The sequence below is a fragment of the Grampus griseus genome (genome assembly GCF_964374135.1).
Source record: "Grampus griseus genome assembly, chromosome: 8".
NCBI classification, from domain to species: domain Eukaryota; kingdom Metazoa; phylum Chordata; class Mammalia; order Artiodactyla; family Delphinidae; genus Grampus; species Grampus griseus.
The window spans coordinates 40713635-40724785 of record NC_139002.1 but is presented as its reverse complement, the minus strand read 5'-3'; the positions used below and the strand labels follow the sequence as shown (position 1 = coordinate 40724785).

At 48.0% G+C, this 11151-nt stretch overlaps 1 pseudogene across 1 annotated transcript; it reads right to left on the bottom strand.

The window, feature by feature from the left end:
• Positions 1-7845: 7845 nt before the first annotated feature.
• On the bottom strand, positions 7846-10638 carry LOC309826082 (elongation factor 1-alpha, somatic form-like; annotated as a pseudogene). The gene is made up of 7 exons: positions 10495-10638; positions 10140-10300; positions 9352-9641; positions 9068-9222; positions 8522-8785; positions 8146-8359; positions 7846-8017 (listed from the first exon to the last, which is right to left on the bottom strand). The product of its transcript is annotated as an elongation factor 1-alpha, somatic form-like (transcript).
• Positions 10639-11151: the final 513 nt, after the last annotated feature.

Genomic DNA, 11151 nt, shown 5'->3' with positions numbered 1-11151 from the left:
AGGGTCTTGTGTTTGAGGATGAACCCCCTTGGAGACATGGATGCTTCCATGAGGCCTTGGGAGACCTAGAGACCAAAGCCCAGGGCCCTGCTGGTCATGAGGAATCGGTATGGGTGCTTTCTAAAACTCCATGCCTTGTTTTCCAGAGGCAATCTCCACAAGGTCCTATGAAGACTTTCTTGAAGCTGTTTTTGCAGGCCAAGCACACTGTTAGGTTTCACATTTATTTGGGGTGGCTGAAAATTATGGAGCTCTAAACAACCCCCAAGTCACTGTGTTGGTGTTCTCACTGATCACATGTTTAGCTCAAGGACTCCCTGGAGGATCCACCCCTCCCCTGGGAGAGTCATTAGTCCACTAAACCATATGCTCCTCGTATTAGTCAGGGTTATTCAGAAAAACAGAACCAACAGGATGCATAGAGAGAGAGATTTATTTTATGGAATTGGCTCATGGGATTGTGGTGATTTAGTGAGTCCAAAATCTGATAGGGTAGGCGAGCAGTGTGGAGACTCAGGGAAGAGTTATAGTTCAAGTCCAAAGGCAGTCTGCTGACAGAATTTCTTCTTGCTCTGGAGAGATCAGTCTTTGCTCTGTGAAGGCCTTCAACTGATTAGGTGAGACCCACCCATATAATGGAGGATAATCTGCTTGACTTGAAGTCCACTGATTTAAATGTTAATCTCATCCAAAAAAGCACCTTCAGAGAATACTGTTTGACCAAAATAGTGTTTAACCAAACACTATAAATAATGTTTGACCAAATATCTGGGCACCATAGACCAGCCAAATTGACACATAATGTTAACTTCCTCCAGGGCTGAAAGCCATGTCCTCTTAGTCATCTCTGAATTCTTCATATGTTTTTTATTTTAACTATAAAACTTATCTACACACATTTAAAATCAGAAGACAAATAGAGAAGAAAGCTAAAATCTTTCCTATCTTCAACTCACTCCCCAAAGGCACCCCCATATAATAATTTGATTCGTATTCTCTGGCTTTTTAAAATAATGAAATGTAAATGTGTGAAATTTGTTTTACAAATATGGGACCCAATGGTACACACTGATCTGAAACATGCCCTTTTCACTTTGTGGAAGTCCCTGGACATCTTCCTATAATCAGTACATTCTTTCAGCAGCTGCATAATATCCTGCTGCAAGGATGCACCCTAATTTATTTAACAGTTCCCTTGTCGATGGATATTTTTGTTTCCAGTTTGGGACATTGAACACATTTTAGCAATCCTGTGCAAGAATATTGTACAATAAAGAGCTAATAGCAAAATTATAAGATCAAAGATACACTCATTTTAAATATTGCTAGACCTTCCTTATCAAATTAACAGGTGCTTAAGGAGTGTTTGTTGAGTTGATCTGAAAAGACACAGAGTTCTGAAGCAAATCCAGCCTGGAAGGAAAGGAGAGAGAAAAGGAAAGGGAAGGAAAGAGGGAGATTAGGAAAAAGGTGGACAGTGTTCGGCAGCCAATCAGCATTTGGCTTTACCCATGCTGTAGACAGTACTTTGTATCCATGAGGTTGTGCAAAATGACTCCCATGAGGTAAGCTCTAAGAAGGCAGGGCTTCGTTTTGTCATTGATGCAACCCAAGCTGTTCAAACAGAGCCTCATTGGGCTTCCCTGATGACGCAGTGGTTGAGAGTCCGCCTGCCGATGCAGGGTACACGGGTTCGTGCCCCGGTCCGGGAAGATCCTACGTGCCGCGGAGCGGCTGGGCCCGTGAGCCATGGCCGCTGAGCCTGCGCGTCCGGAGCTTGTGCTTCGCAACGGGAGAGGCCACAACAGTGAGAGGCCCGTGTACCGCAAAAATAAACCCAAAATACAAAGCAGAGCCTGATTAAAAAGAAGAGGCTAGAGAAATACTTGTTGAATAAATAATACAAAGAAAACCAAGACCCATGGAGGTTAAGTTAAATAAGAAAAGATATGTAGTAGTGTGTATCTGTTAATCCCAAACTCCTAATTTATCCCTTCCCTTCCCCCCTTGGTAACCATAAGTTTGTTTTCTACATCTGTGAGTCTGTTTTGTAAATAAGTTCATTTGTATTATTTTTTAGATTCCACATATAAGTGATGTCATATAATATTTATCTTTCTCTGTCTTATTTCAATTAGTATGATAATCTCTAGGTCCATCCATGTTGCTGCAAATGACATTATTTCATCCTTTTATATGGCTGAGTAATATTCCAGTGTGTGTGTGTGTGTGTGTGTGTGTGTGTGTGTGTGTGTGTGTATGTGTGTGTGTGTGTATCTCACATTTTTATCCATTCATCTGTTGATGGACACTTAGGTAGCTTCCACGTCTTAGCTGTTGTAAATAGTGCTACTATAGATAAAAAACAAGGACCTACTGTATAGCACAGAAAACTCTATTCAACATCTTATAATAACATATAATGTAAAAGAATCTAAAATATATATATACATGTATGTGTGTGTGTGTGTATGTATATATAAGTGAATCACTTTGCTGTACACCAGAAGCTAACACAACATTGTAAATCAACTATACCTCAATATAAATAAATAAATAAAAAGATATGAAAAGCATATTGCATGTTGTATGCACTCAGTGCATGGTAGCTGCCTTTATAAGAGCAGATACTAAATTGTGTTGTCAGTAAGTATTGAAACAGTGAGTACACCCCAGTTTGCTGCCTGCTAAGCAAGTGACTTCCCACTGCCCCCCATGGGGTGTCCTTGGCTGAGGGAAATCATCTAGAAAAAGTGGAATTCAGCTTCTATACTTGGATTGAAATTCAAGGACAAGGTAGAGTAACTGAGAGCGGCACATTTTGGAGTAAGCAAAGCAGGGGGGCCTGAAAGACTTGAGCGTGGCCTCTGGTTCCATTTTTCACTTAGGCTCGGGTTGCCAGCTCTATGGGGCATAGAAGGAGGGAATACAAATGTTTTCTTCTGTAGAATTTCCTCTTACAATAAACAGACCAGTTTTAATCATGGTGTTAAAAGAGAGTGGCACAAACGCTGTGTCGGTTCTGCCACACACCCTGTAGCTGTGGCAATTACACCATTTTGGATAATTGTCTTGTAATTGCAGCTGTGATTTAAAACCTAATGTTATCCTCCAATTGTTCTGATGTCTTTTCATGAATAATGTAATCGTCCCATGAGCCCTCCCCCAGTTTCTCATTTAGATTGGCCCTGTGTTTGAGTTATGAACCATTGTCTTACACGCCATTGTCTCATAAAAGAAATGTGGGAATAATTAGGGCTTGGCTAATTACGGGAATGTGAATGAGTAAGGTATGAAGCTTTTCTCTGGAAATATTTCCAACTTCAAGTTGACCTATAAGTAAAGAGGAGGGGGGCAGATTTCTCTTTGAGGGTCTTCGTCTACTGCTATCTGTGAATGCTGGACATGTTTGTTCTGTCTGATGTGGTGGGATTTTTCTTTTCAGAGCAGAAGGAAAACAGATTTTCCATAGGGTGGCTTTTCTCAGTTGTGTTACGTTGTCATCATTAAGTGCAAACCACTCTGTAAACATGAGCTGGTGCATCTCCCTACATGGCCAAAATACCAATTGTTTATATGAATGGGCAATGGCGGCTTGGATTTGTGTTTCTGGAATCTGGGACTTGGTTTAGTATAACAAGAAGAAATCCATTGTATTCAGACAAATGACAAGAGAGTCATTTTAGAATTCCAATTTAGCTTCTACCCTGGGAAGGGACTATCCCAGTCTGGTAGATTTGCTCCTTTATTTCCATGCCAATGACATGGATGCCCTCACTAGTAGACCCTCTCAGTCCTGACGAAAGTGGGCAGAGGGGTACCCTGACCACCTAGCAGGTGAGGGGAGTGTCAAATCAGATCTAGTCACCATGTTCTCTTTGCATTAGAGCCCAAGACAGGTTTCCGAGGCAGCTCAAAGCTTACACTTCTCATGCAGAGAAACACCATTCCCCTGAGCTTGGCTTCTCACTGCCTTCACCACCAAGTCCAGACGCCCCAGCTTGACATCACAGCCCTTCAAAGACCTGCCCATTCTTGACATTTCCAATCCGCAGGCCCCCCATCCTGACCTCCGGGCTTTGGCTCCCTCCGGGCCTTTGTACGTGTATTTTTTTAAGAGGTCAACATTTCCAGTAAGTTTTCTCTGATTCCTCAAGCTTTGTGGTTGCTCCTCCTGTGTTCTCCATAGCGTCCTGAAGTTAGCCCTGTCACAGCATTTCTGATATCATGTTATACTTTTCTATTCACTTGTCTGTCTCCCTTGCCAGGTGGTGGGATCTAAGTGAACAGGATGAAGTGTACAATCCAGTTCAACCCCATTTGCCATCAATGAACATCTGGTGAAAGAGGGGATGAATGAATGAAAGAATAAGTGCCTTTGTGTCTTCCTGGCCTCACTCAGGTGGAGGAAGCAGGGCATCTGCAGTGAGTCTTCAGGATTGGGGGCTGTCAGCTGCAGCCTGGTGTGCTGAGTGGCTGGGACCCGGTGAGAGCTGTGTGTCAGCGCAGAACGAGCTCCCTTCGTGAAAGCACAGACCACCCCAAGGAGTGAGTTGGGAGCTGCAGAGCCTCCTTATTTGGCCTGAGGAGACGGGCTTACAGATGACCTGACAGGAAGCTTTTTAGAGCCCTGGAGTCTGACACAGGCACAGACTGAAATTTCAGAGCCAGGGTGCTTCCTTTTGGGTCTGAGGCTTTTGGGTGATCCAGTGACAGCAGGGAAGCTCCCCCAGCATCCATCCATGATTGGAAGGGAAGCAGCTGCCCAGAAAGTGAGTCAAGCCTCCCGGGAAGTGAGAGAGGAGGCTGGGTTGGGGCAACATGACCTCTCAGGAAAGAGTGGGCCCAAGGTGGCGTGTTGTGACAGGGTAGGGTAGTTTTATTCTGTACGGTAGGGGTGGTTGTTTAATATTTGAAGTTCCCTAAGTGGGACAACAGACTCTAGAGATGGTTATTTAGCATTTGAAAGAGTAATCAGAAGCCCCTCTGACCTCAGAGGTGTAGGGGACAGCATAATCACACGTCTCAACCGTATCTATCTCCAATCAGCACCAGAGGGTGTGTTGTTTGTTGTCATGGGTTTTAGTAAAGAGTGTTCACTGGTGAAGGGAACAGAGTTGACACGTGGGTTGACTAGAACTATTGTATGGGCATCTTCCTGGATGAACAGGTGAACCCAGGGGACTTGACCCTTTGAAGTGGCAGCCGGAACCTAAGGATTCTATCCTGTGTTGAGTCATTTTCAGGGAGTTCTGTCCCCCACTAGAAGGCCAGCTGGAACCTCCTGCTGGGATGTCATCCACCTGCATACCAGGTGCTCATCAGAGACTGAAAGGTCTCCGGCGGCTCAGAGGCTTCATCGGACTCTACAGACATGTGATTGTTTTATGCCTGCTAATAGAAGCATACGTGAAGGAATTGTCTGAGACTTGGTTCACTGTACTAACTGGCCTCAGGGGTGGGCGTGATATCTAACAAGTAGAGGCCTCCAATACCTGCCCACCAAGAACCTAATCACTGTGAACGAACGGGGTGCCTTAGGTCCATTTGCAACATCATGTTAAGGACTAAAGGAGGGGGCCTGGGCCGCACACACGACTTCTCAGGTAAAATGCCGGAGCTCTCGCTACAAGCCTGAACGGCCATAGCCACAGTTTGGTGCCAAACTCTGGTGGCTCTTTGCTGTGCTGCCCAGATAGGCTCTTGGGGTTTCTAATCAGATGAGATTCGCTCACTTACCAGCCGTGGAATTACTCCCACCCAGTGTGGAATTACTCAGTAGAGAATATGGTACTTGGAGGATTAACCATGACACTTTTTAACGTTCTTTTCAAATTGAATTTAAGGAATCTTTAAGAAACGAGGTCAAGACCCTGAGTGTTCTTGAAAATTGAGTAAATTGGCACTCAAACATTCACTTATTTCAACAGAAGTAGGTTGACGTTCACTCACGAATCAACAAACGTTTTTCAAGTATATATTAAGGACACATCTAAGTTGGAAGTTTAGTTCCTCAATCATTTTAAGCAAAGCTGTGGTTATGATTTTGAGAATTTTAAATAAAGTGTTCTGAGGACAAAAAGGATGAGCCATTTTCCACAGACCCCAGGAGGCATGAGGAATCCAACAGGTGAGCAATTTGCACTCTATCCCAGCCACAGCTCCTGCACTGGCCTGGGTCTGGGTAGCCTTTGACATTGACAGGCTTGAGGTGCTCCAAAGCTGGTCCAGGTTCCATTAGGCAGAGTCATGCTGACAGCAGCTGGAATTTGACAGGCTTCAAGGCACTGGAGACAGGTGAGCTTTTTTGATACCTGGCACAGGGACAGCTCTGATGTGTCATCCCACTATTATTTCTAGTTTTGTGCTGAGTGTGGGGTTTCCCTGGGGATTTGCACATGAAAGGAAGCCAACTTGACAGGCAGGAACAGGTAATGTTATTGATCAGTGAAAAAAAAATAGATCACTGCGCACTTGGTCTAAATCTTGCACATCAAAGTCCCAAAGTGATTGGGAATATCACTTCCTGCCCATTCCCAACATGGCTACAGAAAGGACTCCAACAGCCCTCTTAGGCCTTGATACTTTTTAATAGCATTCTCAATGTTTGAAGATGAATGACTTTTCCAATAGAGAACTGATTGCAATTATCATGCAGCTGATTAACTTACTTCCAGGAAGGCTGGGTGTATGTGCATGTCCTAGCACCTCCTAGCAGATGCTTCTGGGCAAGGGATCAAACTTCCATGTTTTAATTATGCCCCTGATTATCTCAGCCTGGACCTCTCCCCTCTCCAGAACAGCATCTCTTTTAGTTAGCGATCCACCCCCACCTCTCATCATAGAAGCTCCATCCTTCTAATTCCTCAGGCCAAGAACGTAAATGTCACCTTTAACCCCCTTTCCTTATATCTCACATCCAATTTTTAGATATTTGTCAGTTTCTAAATATAGTCAGCACTTCTCAGTGCTTATCTCCATCATGACTATCCTCCCGGTCCAAGTTGCCATCTTGCTTGGGTGACTGGAAATCTTCACTGCCTTGCATCTTTCATGGTCCACTTTCCACCTCTACCGTTCTCACCGCTCCCTTGCTTTATGCATTTATCACCACCTGATATTTACTTGTCTCTACACACTAAGTAAGTCTAAGGGGTCACACTAACATCTGGCACAAATTCTGCCAATATTTGATGGATGGATGGATACACCACAGGCAGACCTCGGGGGCCTGATTCCCAGTATATGATGAATGAGCATGTAATTTAGCTTATTAAGTGCCATGAGGCGATACTCTGCTGCATCTGAAAAATGGAAAACAGAAATTAGGGAACAAAAGGTTACAGAGCTCCATTCATTCCTCACCCTCGAGGCATCGTAACCTAACCTAAGTGAACACGGTGGGCAGCAGGTTGAACCCAAACATCCATATATAGTACCTCCCTTCTGCCTAAGAGAAATTCGCATTGACTCTTTCAGGAGTCTGAATGCTACAGCACTTAGCATCAGGAATCAAGGACATGGTAGTGTTGGACTAACCTATTGGCACTGAGATCCCACCCTATGCCATCATGACTATACTTTACCACATCCCCAAACAATTCTTCCTTATGGGAAACAGGAGGATAGGATAGAGCCCTGGGTAGGAGAAGGCTGTTAAGACCTGAATGGTGTGTTCACCAACCAGAGCATAAAACTGCTTTGAAGCTTATGAGCCTTAAGTTAGTTGATCATCTACCCAGAGGTTCCTCATTGACCTCATGCTTTCTTCCTTGGAAGAAACCGTGACAGCTAGTCTAAATTTTATTATTAATTTTATTCAGTCAATACACAGAAGTATCTAATCTACATAGTGGAGGTTGCTGAGGAAACTGAATTGCAGGGAGAAGAAGGACACGCTTCATTTCTTGCTGGCTTCACTGCTGACTTAGTGACCTGGCCACAGATGCTGTCTTCTCCATGGCCTTGATGACGCCAGTGGCCAACGCTTGCCTCATGTCATGCACAGCAAAACAGCCTGGAGGAGGAAGCAAGGAAGAAGAAAGAGTGAAATTTCTAGAAAGAGGCATAGAAGGAAAGGCTCCTTGGCCTCCGTCAGAGGTGCTTCCCTTCCCAGGACTCAGCAGCCACCAGTCCCTGGCTCACCTAGAGGTGGGTGCTCAGAGAATGTCTCCACACACATGGCCTGGCTGGGGACCATCTGCACTATGGCTGCGTCAGGGCCTTGGGGTTGTCCTCCAGCTTCTTGCTTGAGTGCCGGTCAATCTTTTCCCTCAGTTCAGCAAGCTTGCAGGAGACGTGGGCCATGTGGCAGTCCAGCACTGGCATGGATCTGTCCCGGGTGATTCAAGACTATACCCTGGTGGGGAAGGAGGATGGAATTAGAGGAGATAGGATGGCACCTGTGATCTGGGGCCAACTCTCGGCCAACCTGTGCCTTCTGTAGAAGTTGGGGCTAATTTCTAAGAAGCATTTCCACCACCACCAAGCACCAAGGCCCGTGGCCTCCCAGGCAGCTTACCTGCGCCACAAAGCTGCCGGCCTCCGTGGGAGGCAGGGGGGGTCGTTCTTGCTGTCTCCGGCCACATTGCCACAACGGATGTCCTTCACAGACATGTTCTTCACGTTGAAGCCCACATGGTCGCCAGGCAGGGACTCGGGCAGGGCCTCGTGGTGCATCTCCACAGACTTGACCTCAGTGCTGACGCTGCAAGGGGCAAATGTGACCACCATGCCAGGTTTCAGGAGGCCGGTCTTCACACGGCCCAAGGGCACAGTGTCGATGCTTGTGCAATGGGAAGAAGGGCAGTCAGAAAGATTCTAGACCCACCCAGTGAGAACTGGCTTCTGGGGGAGTCCCTTGTCCTGGGGCGCAAGGACCAAGGCCACCTACAGGACTAGTAGGAAGCACCAGGACCCAGGACTGGCTTAGTTATGCTACGTATCTATCAGATACACTGGAAACGCTGGGGGCTTTGGCACGTCACCCTACCTTAAAAGTCAGGATCTGAACCCTGGCAAGTCAGACACCAGACCTCATTCTCAGCTCCTTCATTCCTCAAGAAGCCCTGTCGCCTCGCCTCCAACCTTGTACACGTCTTGCAGAAGCAGCCTCAGGGGCTTGTTGACAGGGCAAGTGGGCAGGAGGATGGAGTCCAGAGCTTCCAGCAGAGTCACCCCAGTGGTGCTTTGCTCAACCTTCCAGCCCTTGAACCGGGGCATCTGCGGGAGGATGCAGAACGCAGTGGAGGTGAGCCTGGGTCATGGCTCCCGGTGCGCCCACCCCAGTAACAGGACCGGGACCGGGAACAAGACCCGCGACACGCACCTGCAGACCTGGTCTGCACTCACGTTGCTGCTGGGCTCTAGCATGTTGTCGCTGTGCCAGCCCGAGATGGGCACGGAGGCCACGGACACAGGGTTGTAGCCAGTCTTCTGATGTAGGCGCTCACTTCCTCCGTGATCTCCGGGAAGCGCGCTGCGCTGTAGGCGGGCTCGGTCGAGTCCATCTTGTTGATGGCCACGATCAGCTGCTTCACGCCCAAGGTGAAGGCCAGAAGCGTGCGGGTCTGCCCGTTCTTGGAGATGCCCGCCTCGAACTCGCCCACGCCGCTGGCCACGATAAGCACTGCATAGTCGGCCTGCAGGACACAGACACCACGGGGTCAAGGGCTTAGTTAGGGGAGGGGGCGCCGGCCGGGCAGGGAAGCCTGCTAGAGTTCCGGGCAGTCCCAGGCCCCTTGGGAAAGCTCGGGGATGGGATGCTCCCCAGAAGTTGATAAGTTCGTGGGTCCCTTGGTTACTATTATGCACAGAGGTCCCACCTCCCAGTCAAACTCTCACTTAGTCCCATAAATGAGCTTGTAGTTCCTTCCTCCCCAAGTGATCTACTTGTCTGGCCATCAGAAAACCTGGTCCCTGCCCCAGCCTGAAAGGGGGCCCGTATCTGAGCCTCACAGAGTCTGTCCTCCTCTGGTTCTTTCAGAATTGATGATTGGCATGGATGAGGAAAACCTTCTGAGGCTTATGATACCCTCCTTCCCAGAGTCCCGGAAATAAAGCCTGAGTTTCCTCCCTTCCTCTGCGCCTGCCCCGCCCCCATCCGAAAGGGAAGGCCCTGGGAACAAGGGCTGCTTTACCTGGGAGGTGCCTGTGATCATGTTCATGGGGCATCGATGATGGTGATGTAGTACTTGCTGGTTTCAAACTTCCACAGGGAGATGCGGATGGTGGTGCCACGCTTTCTCTCTGCCTTCAGTTTGTCCAACACCCGGGCGTACTTGAAGGAGCCCTTACCCATCTGGGGAGGGGTGGGGAGTGAGTAGAGCTCATCGATGGCCAGCAGACTGACCTATCCCAGGGAATTCAATGGCACCCTACAGCGCACCCTACTGTCCGTGCTCTGCCACCAGACCCACCCAGAAGTGGGACATCCATCCTCCAATCCTCCCCGCCCCCACTGCTAGACATCAACACCGCACGTGGGTGCCTTACCTCGGCTGCCTCCTTCTCAGACTTCTCGATGGTCCTCTTGTCGATCCCCCCACACTCATAGATGAGATGCCCGGCGGTGGTGGACTTGCCAGAGTCCACGTGGCCGATGACAACGATATTGATACGGGTCATCTCTTTGCCCATGGCGGTGGGTTCCTTCCTTCAGTCACTGCTAGAGGGGAGCACGGGGCGGGTGAGGCCACAGCGTTCCAGGCCTGCCTCTCTCCTCTCCTCCCCTCCCCTCTGCTCCTGCCCAGCACCCCCCCCCACCACCACTTCACAGCCTAGCCTGGAGCCTGGGACATGGTAGCATCAACTGAAAAGTAAAAGACTTGCCAGGCTCACGCCCTGGCAGGGGTCAAAATCCCAGTTCCATAGCTGGTACTTCCAAGCAGTCCTGGCCCATCCATCCTTTCTCCTGTGTAGGCCTTCCTCCCATCCTTCCAATCCCCCCATCCAACCCTCCCCCCAGCACACTTCCTGTACAAGAAACCCCAACACGCCATAGTTTGCAACTTCTCTCCTGCCCCATGCAAGTCCCTACCTCCAGAGAAAAAGAAACAAAGTTAATCCAGCAAGAGCTGCAGCAGCTGTGCCTCCTGCTTTTATAAACCTAGCACTGGACCCTCCTCTGGTTCCACCCAAATCTGATACCAG